This window comes from Homalodisca vitripennis, chromosome 7 (assembly GCF_021130785.1).
Source record: "Homalodisca vitripennis isolate AUS2020 chromosome 7, UT_GWSS_2.1, whole genome shotgun sequence".
NCBI classification, from domain to species: Eukaryota; Metazoa; Arthropoda; class Insecta; order Hemiptera; family Cicadellidae; genus Homalodisca; species Homalodisca vitripennis.
In genome coordinates this window covers 95,674,082-95,688,959 of record NC_060213.1, presented here as the reverse complement: position 1 = coordinate 95,688,959, position 14,878 = coordinate 95,674,082, and the positions used below count along the sequence as shown (strand labels likewise).

The following is a 14,878-nucleotide window of genomic DNA, read 5'->3' as shown; positions in this document are numbered from 1 at the left end:
CACATATTTTTATTGGAACATCCTGCCCAGGAAAATTGAATACTTTCATTATAGCTTATATACAATTTTAGTTTTAGTAATTTATACATACAAGAGTTTTAGATTTTTAAAATAGTGTTTAAGAAAACTTTGGTATCAAATGTAAAACTATTTACATTTGTCCTATCATGAGAAATATTATATATTGACCGTACTTTCTATTACTTATCAATTATATTAATTGTATATGCTCTGAACATTACAGCATAATAAAGGAGTAAACGTTCATAGAGGTTACTTTCCAAATTGTAACAAACGAATAAAGACGGGAGTATATTCTCAGTACATAGCGTATAATTCATTTTATGTCCCGTGATAACCTTCAAAGCGATGAAATATTAAGATCACTACATCTCTATAATACAGTATCACTATCACACTATAGATAACAAAGGCAGTTGTGACACCACATAATGTGAATAAACTTATACAAGTTTGTGGATATTAACATTCAGTTGAGCTCAAAAGGTATTAAATTATATTCTTTGTGAAAATGGGAGATCACTTTGTCTGCTTTACATACACATTTTAAGAATTAAGATTAGTCATTGAGGAGGTTAATGTAGGAACAGAAAAAAGTGTTAACGGGTTTTATTATTTTTGTGATAAATCCTCTTACTCGCGACCAAACTTGAGGAATATATTCTAAAGACACCGGAATTTGTTTATGCCGATAACTGAATGTCCTACTCTTAATCAAAATTATGATTTTGTACATTTTTGGAAATTTATTTTTCGAAATAAAAATTAATATATTGTAAACCAATGCCTCATGATATATTGCGTGTAATAAAATGTTATAAAACATGCATTTCACAAGTAACTTTAAAGAATCTTCAATATAATTATATACTAAGGAAAAAGTATTCCATAATTAGAAACATATGTAGACAGAGAAGTAGTTCATTAAATTCATGAAAATTGCTGAGTTTGTAGAACGTATGAAAATTAGGATTACAGATGAAACTAATGGGGTATGACTAAGACATCCTAATTGGAGTTGACGTTCGCGATGAGCCTCAAAGTTCACATCAAGAGAGCGATAAATCAGTAATAACTTTCTTGATTAGAATCCCTTTACATATAGTTACAGCGAAGTTTATCTAAAGTTAAAAGTAAACAAAGATGTATGAGCAAATATAATTACATTTTATTTAAAAGATATTTGTCTGCATATTTTTAATAAAGTATGCAATTATAATAGTCTTTATATACTGTATAAAAATAATTAATACATCGTTTCTTTTATTTCTGTTTATATTCTAATATTGTGTTTAGATGGCTTATAAGACAGCCGAGAGACAAATAAAATCCTTTACTCATACTTCCCCTTTCCCCTTACATATTACAAAAACGAACTATCATATTCACTCCAATAAAAAATGGTGTTGTGGTGGGGGCCGGAGGTAGGAGGCATGGAGGTTACCGACAATATCGATAACTGATCAATCTGAAACTGAACTCGGGTTTCCAAGTACTTGACTGTAATAGCAATTCATTGCTTCTAGTTAAACTACGTATTTCTATAGCATAAAACAGCCACTTTCATAAAATCTGGACAGGTATAGAAAAAATATATGAAAGTAAATATTTCTTGAACTTCCTTGTTAAAATTAATAAAATTACAATTTTGATTTATGAAACAAAATACCCAGGATAAGGGCATCCAATAATGCCCTATAATACTTTTATTATTTTATGGGAATGGAAATTCCATAACTGATTTTGTATAAATGAAAAGAATAGATGAAAATTTAAATATGCCTTTCAGATAAATACTTTTTACGTGTAGCATCTATAAATATCAAATTGAATATGTAATTAGTTTATGAGATCAATGATTATAACATTGATTTTTTGATGATTATAAACGTTGTAATATAGCCATAACATAAAAAATATAACCTCAATCATCATGAAACTTTACACAGTAAAACACTGATGTGGATATTATTTAGATCAAAAGCAATGATTTGATTACATTTAAAACAGTTAGAAACTACATTTATAAGCCTTTTAGCGTATCGTTGGTATAAATATAAAACATTTTATTTGTAAATATCAGCTGCTAAGACATCATCACCGCCAGGCAGAGCCAACGTCAAGTGAAGTGAGGCGCGTTGTTTTACGTCACACTGGAAGACGTAGTCTTTATCGTAATCTTATCTTAATCTTATCTTTATCTTATCTTCATCTTAATCATATCTTCTTTAAACATGATAACTATGACTTTATTACTTCAGGCATTTTAAAAACAGGACTTACCGACCACTATGCTGTCACTGTTATGATATGTCTTCCATTTACTTCTCCTCGCGGTTTGGACTCAAACAACACGTACTTGGACATGAAGGTGTTGGATGGGATGGTAGCGGCCCAGACGTGGGACCATGTCCTCGGCTTACAAGAAGTAAATGCTAGCTGTAATGCTTTCCTAAACACGTTTGACAAGGTTAAGGCAAGTTCGTTACGAACAAAATATCTGTCTACAAGAAATAAAAAACCAAAATCTTGGATTTCATATAATTTAATTCTTGCAGTTATAAAACATGATAAATTAAGTAAAATATTGAAAAGACAACCATTTAATGAACTATTACGAAACTACTACTTGATTTTTAGGAACAACTTAAGCAATGAAATAAAAAGAGCAAAGAATGCGAGGTGGGTCGGCTCCCGGTATTGACGGCCTCCCCGTAGCCCTGCTCAAGCAACAAATTAGTAAGCTGGCGCCCCCTCTAAAACATATAATAAATCTCAGTATATCTTCAGGTGTTTATCCAGAATTATTTAAATCTGCCAAAGTAATCCCAATTTATAAAAACAATAGTAAATCAGACATGCACAATTATAGGCCAATATCATTGCTAAGTGTGCTAAGTAAAGTACTAGAGAAGTGTGTAAAATCTCAATTACAGAAATAACTCGAAGATAATAATATTATTTCAGGGTCCCAATACGGCTTTCGCAAAACCAAAATACTTCAGACTCTCTATTCGCAATTAATAAATGTATAACTGATGCCTTCAATAGTAATAATAAAGTGCTAATTCTTTTCATTGATCTAGCAAAATCTTTCGATAGTATAAACAGAAACCTGCTTTTTCGCAAACTAGAATGCGTTGGAGTTCGCGGATTAGAGCTGAACTGGTTCAGATGCTATTGAGCGGACTCAATGAGTTTTGATTACGGTGTAGTCCAAGGTAGCACTCTTGGTTCACTTCTATTCTTAATTTATATAAATAATATAGTGAAACTCGAGATTACTTGTAGGATATTTCTGTTTGCAGATGACACTGCAATATTGTTTGAGCGGGGATCATGGGAGGAGGTCTACCGTTTTGCTGCAGGAGAATTGGCGTTAGTAAAACGGTTGTTTGATTAAAATATTCTAACCATGAATGTTTCAAAAACTAAATTTATGCCGATCTCATCGCGCAGCGCGGGCGAGCCGCCTGTGGACATGAGATTGGTACACCACTCTTGCGGTGACACGTACAGTGGCTCCTGTGATTGTCAGGTGTTGCAGAGGATGAACCAGTAAAAGTACCTGGGAGTCATCATGGATTCAAAATTAAATTGGGAACCACACATCCACATGTTAAAATCTAAACTAAGAAAAATGATTTATGTATTTCATCAATTAACTGAAATATTAAATCCCAATGAATTTAAAACTATTTATTAAGCCTATGCACAATCAATTTTACAATATGGTATTATAGTATGGGGAGGGGCTTACAGGTCTATTTTAGATCCGTTAATGACTGTTCAAAATTGAGTTATTAAGGCAGCGTTCAAAAAACAACAGATACCCGACTATCTTCTTCCATACAGAGACCCAATTGTTATCAATTCGGCAGCTCTAGATTACACGCTTACTGGTTTTCGCAAGGAGCCACAGGCAGGAGATCGTCACCCCTGTCACACATAGATATTTTACAAGGAATGCTGTTAGCGTAGGCATGCAGGCTCCCCGAGTAGTAAAATCGTATAGTTACACCAATCCCTATTACATTGCAAATTTCATACTCAGAAATATTCCGCAACACAAATCGTGTCTCTGTCTGGCTGTTGGAGGTTGGCGCTGAACACGCTGAGTCGCTGCTCTCATCTATATACTAGACTAATGTATATGATCACGTTTATTTACTGAACTAACTTACTTTATTACACGTAAGTAACTTTTTCCACTATTGTTGCGATGGCCGTCTTGCGCCGTTTCGTCACTCCGGTGGATTTAAACACCTCTATTAACCCAAATTTAACCTAATTATCGTTAGTAGTTAATTTTGTTCAATTTGATAATTTACACAATAGCAAATAACATACCTTATTTTTTATGATCTTTTAGATAAAATAAGTAGACTATTGGGTATTGTGGCATACTTTAAGTTGTCTGTGGCCTACAAATTACACACATTATTTTAGATTTGATATATAATAGTTGTTTAAAAAAAAATATATGAAATAGATTATTATTAATAATGACAACTATCATAAAACCGCTGTGCACATCAACTAGAAACAGACTCGTCACCACGCACAAGCCTCTATGGCCCACGTGGGACTAATTTCATGCATATTACGTGTACCATGCTAGTTAGTAAATTTTGAAATAAATTTGATTTGATTTATCTCTCTGAAGTCACTTCCGTTTACTATTTAATGACCTCTATATGTCCTGAAACATATTCCATTTACTAGTTTAGACACAAAATACCCTATAGTTAGTAAGGTACTCATATCACACAGTGTAACTTGTGGAATGATAAAGGTACAAGAAGAAATTATTACATACCTAATACGAAAAATTTATTTTGTTGTTACAGGAATATAGTACTAATGGATAGTAGACAGTAGTAATAACATAATGATAATGATTACTGTGAATGTTTTTTTTTATGATGAGCGATATATATATATATATATATATATATATATATATATATATATATATTTTTTTTTTTTATAAATATTGAATCGCAAAAAGTACTTGCTCCACCGGGACTCGAACCCGGATCTCTCACTTGTCGGGTGAATGTGCTACCATTACACCAAAGAGCCCTCACTTTTTACGATTCAATTATTTTGTATTTGGCCGTTTCTTTCACATATATGTTTAAATAAGCAAACTAACATATGATCGGAAGACCAAATACCTGTCAAACGACTTTTATTTACATTAAATTGTATAAATGGCAATAGCCTAATTTAATTTTAGTAAATCTTGAATCGCAAAAAGTACTTGCTCCGCCGGGGCTCGAACCCGGATCTCTCACTTCCCGGGTGAATGTGCTACCATTACACCACAGAGCCCTCACTTTTTACGATTCAATTATTTTTTATTTGGCCGTTTCTTTCACATATGTGTTTAAATAACCAAACTAACGTAATTATGATTGGAAGACCAAATTCTTGTCAAGTGACTTCTGCTTACGCTCATAAAATTTGTATAAGTATAAATTTATTTATATATATATATATATATTATATATTTATATATATTATTATATAGAAAGAGAGGGAGAGAGAGGGAGGGAGAGAGAGGAGAGAGAGAGAGAGAGAGAGGAGAGAGAGAGAGAGAGAGAGAGAGAGAGAGAGAGAGAGAGAGAGAGAGAGAGAGAGAGAGAGAGAGAGAGAGAGAGAGATTGTTTTAATACCGAGGTGTAAGGATCAACCTCAGAATGTATTAACTTCTCAGGATTCCGTTATATAGTGGAAGTAAACGCACTCCAGATAGGTGATATTTTTTACCCTACAATAAAATTCTTCTTATTTGAATGTTGAATACCTAAATTTTGTTATATCAATAATTTTATAGTTCTTATGATTTTAATTTGCTATAAATGTTGTACAAGAATATTTTTATAACCAATAGTTGATACATTTGTACATAATGGCCATATAATTAGCTATTTTATCTACGCTCTTAAAATATTTTAGTTTATTATTTGTGTCAATAATCAATCAAACAATAATAAACACATGTTTTTATGGGTGGTTAAAGAGGATGTATTAAATAAAATGCTAAATGAAGTTGAAACTAATACTAAAGTTATAAATATTACAGGGTGTGCTGTTAAACAGTTTAACTTACTGCCACTGTATGTTAAACGGAGAGGCTGGGCTGGTGTTTATTTGAATCGTATATATGTTACGTCATAACTTTATGTGTTCTGTGAGTTTGCTTTTCTCTATCTCTTGTTGGATATTTGATTCTAATATTAAACATTGTTCCAGTAAAAAAATAATTGTTACTTTAAATTGTACCCTAGAAAACATCAAGCTTTTGGAAGTTTAAAACATATTGCTTTGACTGAAACAGTATTTAAGGTTTTTTATTTAATTTGATTTACTTTCAATGTTTTTGTTTTTAACGATAATCAAAAATTTTACGTTTACGATGGTACACATCAAGTACAAATTAATTAATGGCAGAAGTTTTTGGAACGGAAATTCTACAAACTATTTATAACAATAATAATAAATATAAAAATGTACTATATTTTATAATAAGGTTGTTTTTATCTGGAACCAGATACAATTTGATCTATATTCCTAATTACAACAAACAAATTTTTACTGTAAAACAAACTTTGGATCAAATTAACACAATCTTTATGTATAGTTTCTACTCTCCAGTGACTATTAGATTGGCGGACTAATAGTAATATTGCTTTGAAATGTAATAAAAATGTTGCATTAGTGTAATAAATCACAATAAATATATTTATAAAATACTCAAGACACAATAAGGGATTTAAAATTGTGACTTATTATATCCCATGTAACCTAAATGCCCAACAAATAAAGCATCATTATGTAGTGACATGGTGGGTGGATTTTCATATTATCAATACTAATAGGAAACCCAGTTTGAGAACAAAACCTCGTAATTAGAACAAAACATGATTTTCTCATGTCGTTAGATATGTCGAGAAGATTTCATATGTAAACTTCAAGTAATTCATCAACTTCATTCTTACAAGAATGAGTTAAATGATGCGTCATTTTTGTGTCTACTTCTTGATTTGTATTCTTCGTCTACAATCCCGAAATTGAAATTAGCTTCATTTGAAATTTAGCATGCAGCCTCATGTAGCATGTTGCGACACAAAGTGAGGTGTAGTTGTACCTGGTTCTATCATTACTCAAATAAGATACGTAAAATACTCAATGTCGTTAACAAGATCAATATTACTGAGAAGCTTCGAAACAGTAATAACGAATATAGTGCGTTCTCAGTAAGTCAGATAACAAGGCCTTTTTTAATTATTACTACTATGATTTGCTTATAAAGCCTGATAAAGAGAGAAAGGTTTCTCAAGGCATTGTTATATAAGACTGAGAATTAAGGTTATGTTTTCTTTGAGATATATTATATTTCACGCAATGCTTGGATTGTATTTATGTAACTCTCATGGTACCATAACATCACCATTCAATAAGATTGGTCGATATTAATCTACAATGAACAAAGTTAGTAACTCACTTGAATGCTATACTAGAAGCCACCAACTCACCCGTGCAATCAACCGTATCCAATCACTTACACTACATTGCTCGTCTATCACATAAATCATTTATCACACTTACCAATAAATTCTAATCCAATATTCTTCTTCACAAAGATTACAAAATATTTTTAACACTGTGACGAAACAGTGGAAAACATTTTGCATGTTTCATTTTTGGTGCTGAAAAATTATTATATACTAGTACAAATATTAAGCCATTAATGAAACTTTATTTATCACAAGAAGGTTCATAGATTTCAGACTTTATTATTATGAAATGTACCTCTGTTATAATATGTATATGAGTTGTTACGTGATATATCCTTTTAAATATTTGAGATGCTTATGCCCACATACGCACACACACACACACAAACGCGCGCGCGCGCGGCGTTATACCTAAAGGCAGATATAAAATTATATGTCAGATTCGTGGATCTGTACCGCTATTTATTTGTATTTTATATATTACTCGTACATATTTTAGCAACCCTGTTACTCGTTACTTGTTAATATTAGGTACGACGGATGTTCTTGGGAATAAATTACAGGCGGATTAATAACATAATTAGCATGCGTATTAATGATTCTCTCGGGAACTTCGCAATTCACCATCTTGCTGCCGAGAGAAACCATGTCCGCAAGTTTGATGTATATTCTCGTAATATAAATTAGTTATAATTTTGAATGTAATATAAAGTAAATTTGTACGTAGTGAAGTAACTTATCTTGGTTAATATGTCATTTGGCATATTAATATGGATAATAGTGTGGTGATGTCCTTCTGACGAGACGACGTTGTCATGAATCTTAAATTGTCCCGATAAATGGCTAGCGAGTTAAAATTTTAGTTTCTTAGTTTGATTTTAACTATGAGTACAACTTCTAGTGCTTCCAGCATTCATGTTTTAGATTTCTACTCTACTTTTAAATAGAGTATTCATTACTACGACCTCAGCGGTATCCAACCGATCTTTTTCGTCCAATCTGGACAGGTCATATAACTTGGTTAATAATTTAAATAAATAATTTTTCATACACACGTATATGTATATATATACTAGCATACTCGACAGACTTTGTCCTGTACACACGTCTTTAATTCGAAAATTACAACGTAGACTATCTAAAATACTCTCCATCACAATTGAATTATCGATATTTCTGAATAGCCTATCTAAACTACTAAAATGACGATCCGAATTAGATTATAGTTATTTAAAGGCTGAAGTACAATAAGCGGCCACCATCACAATCGAATTATTGATATTTCTGATTAGTCTATATAAACTACCAAATTACATTATAGCTATTTAAAATTACAGTATAGTATCGGAAGTGCCAACAGAATTTAATTGATCTAAAATACTAAATAAGTATTCCCTATAGGGCTGAAGTATAATAAGTGGCCACCATTACAATCGAATTTTTGATATATAATACATGTATATAAAATCGAATTATTGATGATACATATATATATATATATATATATATATATATATATTTAATGAAAATAACGAAAATCAATACAGTAAAATTAAATTCCCATTTACACAGTTTTTATAGTTTCTAAAATATCTTTGCTCATCTCAACTTAATAGAGCGATACTTCAATAAACGTTTTATCTTCAATGTACATTGATTATTCAGAACTTTACTTTTTTACCGCTAAAATTGCTTAATCATATTTGTTACGAAAATTATAAAGTAATTGACCGATAGATAAACATATAATTCGGGGGACTGGACAATTTTCATTTCGGCCAGTCTATCACCTGGTCAGTCAGCACGATATTTCTAAAACCTATAGACACATTTTTATTAGGCTTCATTTCTATATATGATAAATTGAGTTCGATGATGCTACATTTTTCTTTATTGGAGTTGGATGAGTATAAGTGAAAAAGTGTTATGCTGGGCATAGCAACCAGTAGTATTGTAACCTTGATGGCACATATAAAATTGAAGAATAAATCAATTTACATAAACATACTGAGTAAAATCACAGGATATGTAATATTAGACATAATAAAGCATGCACCATATTGAAATGCGTATATTTAAATTAGCAAGCAACCTCAGAAAATCCTGTTACGCGACATGTGGTATGGCATACTTCTACCTTCTTTATAGGTAGACACACTAGTAGTCTATTAGTAGCGTGTAAAATATGTTAATGCACATTATGTACACGTATTAATTGTATATTAAATGACGAAACAACGCTCTACTAATTAACTTTAAGAGCAATCCAATGTAGTCTAATATCGATGAATCATTAAAGGGAATATCCTATTTGCAGAGGAAAAGAAGAGCATTCCTGTTCACAATTAATTGTGTTGTTGTCTGTGATTAGTGCACTCATATTTCATTGCTAGACTGGGCTAATTACTGTTTAACCGTGGATAGTGGATAGTATCCCTGCAGTAATGATATTTGGAACTTCTAATGACCACCAAAGGCCACCGACATGTTTGCAACTACTGATTATTAGATCTTACGAGGGTAATTTAAAAAATATTTTCCTGTTAGATAATGATTCATATATTACAAACAGCCTTACTTTATACTAATGTTTTAATTTTCATGACCATACTAAGCGAATTGATTTAAATAATTAAAAATGTAATAAATCTGGAAGTATTTCTTCTACATTTCTACTTCAAACAACATGATTTTTTAAATGCAAATTATACGTACTTTTTTCAGTTACCAATTATGCGTGGTGGATTTTAAAATTCAGAAAAACATCTTTTTATCTTTAAAAAATGTCTTATTGTAAAAAGATAAGGTGAAGTTTTAAATTGCATAGTGTGACATTAGGAGACAAATGGGATAGAGGAAAGTAGGCGTTAATTATTTAAACATTACTAAATAACAGGGAACAAAATGGCAAAGGAGTTGGTGTATAAGAGATGTCCAATATATATAAAATATAAATTTAATTTCAATCTTGCTATGACACATCATAGCGAAAAGTCCACACTGTTACAAAATGTTTAATTTTGGGAATTATGGTGATAATAAAACTGATTACTGGTTTATAATTTAATACAATCTTCTTTGAAAGAAATTATTAGAGAATAGAAGATGAATATATATGCATCATAAAATATATAGGTGTTTGGTATTATTATGAATAAAATGTATGACGCGATTCCATCCGTTGTTGATGGAATTATTCCATAAATGTCTAAAGGTTCAACTTCCACACTTCACAGCACCAGCAAGATGGTGGCAATATTGGCAGTTGTTTGTCAATGTTGACAATTTCAATTCTTCCAGTCTCTCGCCTCAAATGTTACTGATTGACCTGCCACTTCTTGACCGCTTTTTGATTTATTGCCACTTTATAGAGTTTCCACATTTGAAGTCTTAAAATATAAAAGATTTGCTAATCGAATCATTGATATTGTCATTACTTGGCATTGTACATACGAGTATATTATTGAACCAATCCTTCTCCATATACAACTATTACAGTCATATATAACTATAAAATATAACAGAAGAAGAAAGATTTTTACACAACGTTTATACGACACAAATAAAACACAGGATTTTAAACTTTAAACTCTATGTAAATATTGGTTGATTGTACACAATTCCACATGTGCTAATAAATCAGGATTATTTACTAGGATTAAAATGTTCTTATAATTCAATAGTAAGCAATTTATCTACATTACATTATTTAAATACAACATTTATAAATGTATTGATGTCATAATTAATATTCCACTCCAAGACTATAGTTTTATACAAAAATTACTTTTATTTAATTTTTATTTTTAAAATTTGTATTTAAAATTTTATTTATGGAATTCCAATATACAATTTTAAGTAAAATTAATATAGTCCCAATTCCAAATTAGGGCTAGTCCCGTGCACTTACACTCAATTATAGGCAATTATACTCTCCTTTAGTTTAAATACGTCAACGGGACACTACTTTATTCATGGATGGTAACCTACTTGGCTGTCTTTCAATCAACAAACTAGCTAAAACAGAATATCAAACAGAGAATATCACGTCCATCAAGGCTCGATTTACTGTAAAATAATGTTGGAGGCACTTATTTTAGAAGCCAAAATGTTGCAGAATTGGAAGAAGAATACAGATAATTTAAGTCACATAAAATTTCCTAATGTTATTGTACTAAGAAAAACATCGTGGTCAATTAGGCACTTGAAAATTCAACTCAAGATGTACTCTGGTTTTTGCGAAACCCTACCAGATTCTAGGTACCGTTTTATCTGTCATCATCGAACGAAACTTCTTCATAAAATATGCCTCTTAGGGCGTTTGTATGCACAAACCTGTATCTTTAATCCATATGAGTGTAATCTTTCCTGTGTACTAGGTATATTTTCAGTATTAGAGGCAAACTAGTTATTAAGATTTAAACATTCTCTGTGCAATATAAGAATGTTAAGAGGATCAATTAAGAGTAAAATTGTGAAAAAATTGAGACTGTTATTGAAGGGATCCAGAATTACCTAATATGATTCCTTCGGTTTGATATTTCTCTTCAATAATCGGTATCGACTAATAATAATATAGCGCTCTGGATACGGACTGGTAAGCAACCCAGAAGTATCCAAGGCTCCAGACATCCATTTCAGTATTAAGCGTTACCCTACGTAGGTCTCAATTGTTAAGAAGCTACAACTTTCTACGACCACGTCCAATGTAGTGACCAGTTTCTGCCGAGTAAGAGGAACAACTAGGCTTTTACAAATAGTCCCAACACATTTTGTTTTCGATATATCTTGCCTAGTTCAAAAACTTTACCAAAGAAATTAGAGTGTAAATTTTAAAAAGATCATACAATACTAGATTATTTGATTCGCTTGTTAATAAGGTGTGACACGATAGCTGTCATTATGATTAATAATCTGCAATAGCTAATTTATTACTCTTACAGTATACCAGTTACTTCTAACTATTATAATACACATATAACTGTAATTGTCTGATAACCATGATCAAGTTGTAATGATTCAGCTATATTAGCAGCTTAAGAACTCGTCTTTATCTTCCAATATATTTCTTCACGTTACGTTGACAGAAGTCTTTAGCTCACTTTGTTTTTTTTTTAAGAGTTCGTCCAGAATCAAATCACAATCAATAAAAAAGAAAGCATTAGACAATTGCTTTCATCGATCTTTTACGTCCAGAAAGTAGGTGTTTTCACCCACATGTGTGGTAGGGAACTTATTTCACTTACTTGTAACTTTTTAATAAACATAGCATTGAAACAAGTAATATGTAAAGAAATCCGCAAGTTACACAAAATCACTTTAATATTTGGTTAATGATTAAGTTATTATATTCGTTAGGATAGATAGACAGGAGAATACTTTCTCAAATCGCTTTAAAACCTGTTTATTAACAAGTAGTTCATTAAATTGTTATTTATATAGTAATCCTTCTACTAATTAGATACTTAAATTTAATTCCCAAAAGCTTACATTTGTTGTAAAAGTTTTCTCAAGGAAAGGTTTTCTTCCTTCAAATACAATAAACTAAATGAAAGTTTACTTCTTGCTTTCAAAAATAACATCGAACTAAAATTTGTAATTTCTTATAAAACTTAAATAAAATAAAGATTATAGTTTAATTAAAAATAATATGTATATTTCATTATTATAAACAAGGCTAAGTAAAACAAAACTAAAACTTTTATTGTCGGTACAGACTATTTCAAACGCTAATTTAAGTGTGTTTCACAAAAAAAAATATTTTTTAAGCTTTATATCTTGATGTATAAAAATTATTCTGACTATTTAATACCAAATAGTTATCATCAGTAACTTTTAAATAATATTAAAATGGAAAACGTTGCTGTGAATTACATTTGCAACGACATGTACTCTCTTGAAAACTTACGCTAATTATAAAGTTAATTCAAATATTCTTATTTCCCTTTTGTATGAAAATGTATACAATCACTGCATAAAAAAGCTACCATTTTTAAATCTAAAAATCTGAAATCGAATTTAATGGATCTACTTACGCAAACTCCCTCGCAGATGGGTATAAGTACTAATACGACGTAAAACAATACGTACATTAACCGCAAAATTACACTCTAAAAAGATGACAAAATTCGCGTGTCATAGCTATTTATACCTTTCCTTCCAATAAACCAGCTAACTAAAAACCAAGTCTGTGATTGGCCTCCAACTATCCAATCACAAGGTCAGAGAGAACAAAGTAATCTTCAAATTACCCCTATTGTAATCACTTTAACAAACTAGACTACCAGAAAGGCCAGCATTCTGACTGTACTCATCCTACATCCGCAGACCCTTTCTTAAGAAATTACATAATTTAATTTGCCTACACTTTGACACCACTAAAATAACTCGAAAATGTTTTCGCATATACTTTCTCCAATAAATAATTAAGAAGCAAATTGTAAATTGCTTTTGTAGCAGATGCTCCATTATATAACAATTTTGGAAATATCCCATTAAACATTTTTACAACTTATCTATATTCTGGATTACGGTACTAATACATTTTACAGCTGTTATTAGGTTATTTTTCGTAATTCTAATAATGATATATATGCGACTTTGTTTTACTTTCACTCGTCATTTATTTAACCGATTGTACTGAAATGTTACACTAGAATTCTTAAGTCCCTTTAATACGTGTATGAGCCTATTCCTAATTCGAAAATCCCTCTGGGATACAGGCTAATCTCTAAAAGATCAAAAAATCCCATCTTGATCTTTAAATTTGCGATATATTATTTGACAGAACTTATTAAATATAACCAACTATTCGGAGTAAACATTTGCTAATGGTAGGATGACTACATGTTCAGTTAATTAAACCAATATTTTCAATTTGTTTTCATTTTTACATTGAAAGCAAAGAGTAAGCTGTTTAAAAACTATATTCTTACTAGAACCTTATTTGTAATCTCTGTTATTCTTGGGAGTGATATCGTTGATAAAAAATTAATCTCTTATCTGAAGTAACTGTATCATTAGTGTATAAAATGTTTGTTCACATTACTGTAACAATTCTGAATACTATTGTATTATATCATGGGTCTCATTCACTCAATTCAATAAGTAGAACATAATATCCCGTGTCACAATCAGTATCATTTTACTGAGATAGCTGAAGAGCGTGCTGTGGATGACACTCATCGTTTCATTTGTAAATTACTCTCCTCCATTTTATTCTATAGCGTGCATTTCCTTCACAACCTGATAATTCGAGTGCTTTCAGAAAATGATACCTTGAGTAAAGTACTCTGAAAGCATTTTCCTGGATTAAATATTTTTTGTAGAAA

At 30.9% G+C, this 14,878-nt stretch overlaps 1 non-coding gene across 1 annotated transcript; it reads right to left on the bottom strand.

The window, feature by feature from the left end:
• Positions 1-5,287: 5,287 nt before the first annotated feature.
• Trnap-ggg lies at positions 5,288-5,358 on the bottom strand. Its single transcript has one exon. It is a non-coding gene; the product is annotated as a tRNA-Pro (tRNA).
• Positions 5,359-14,878: the final 9,520 nt, after the last annotated feature.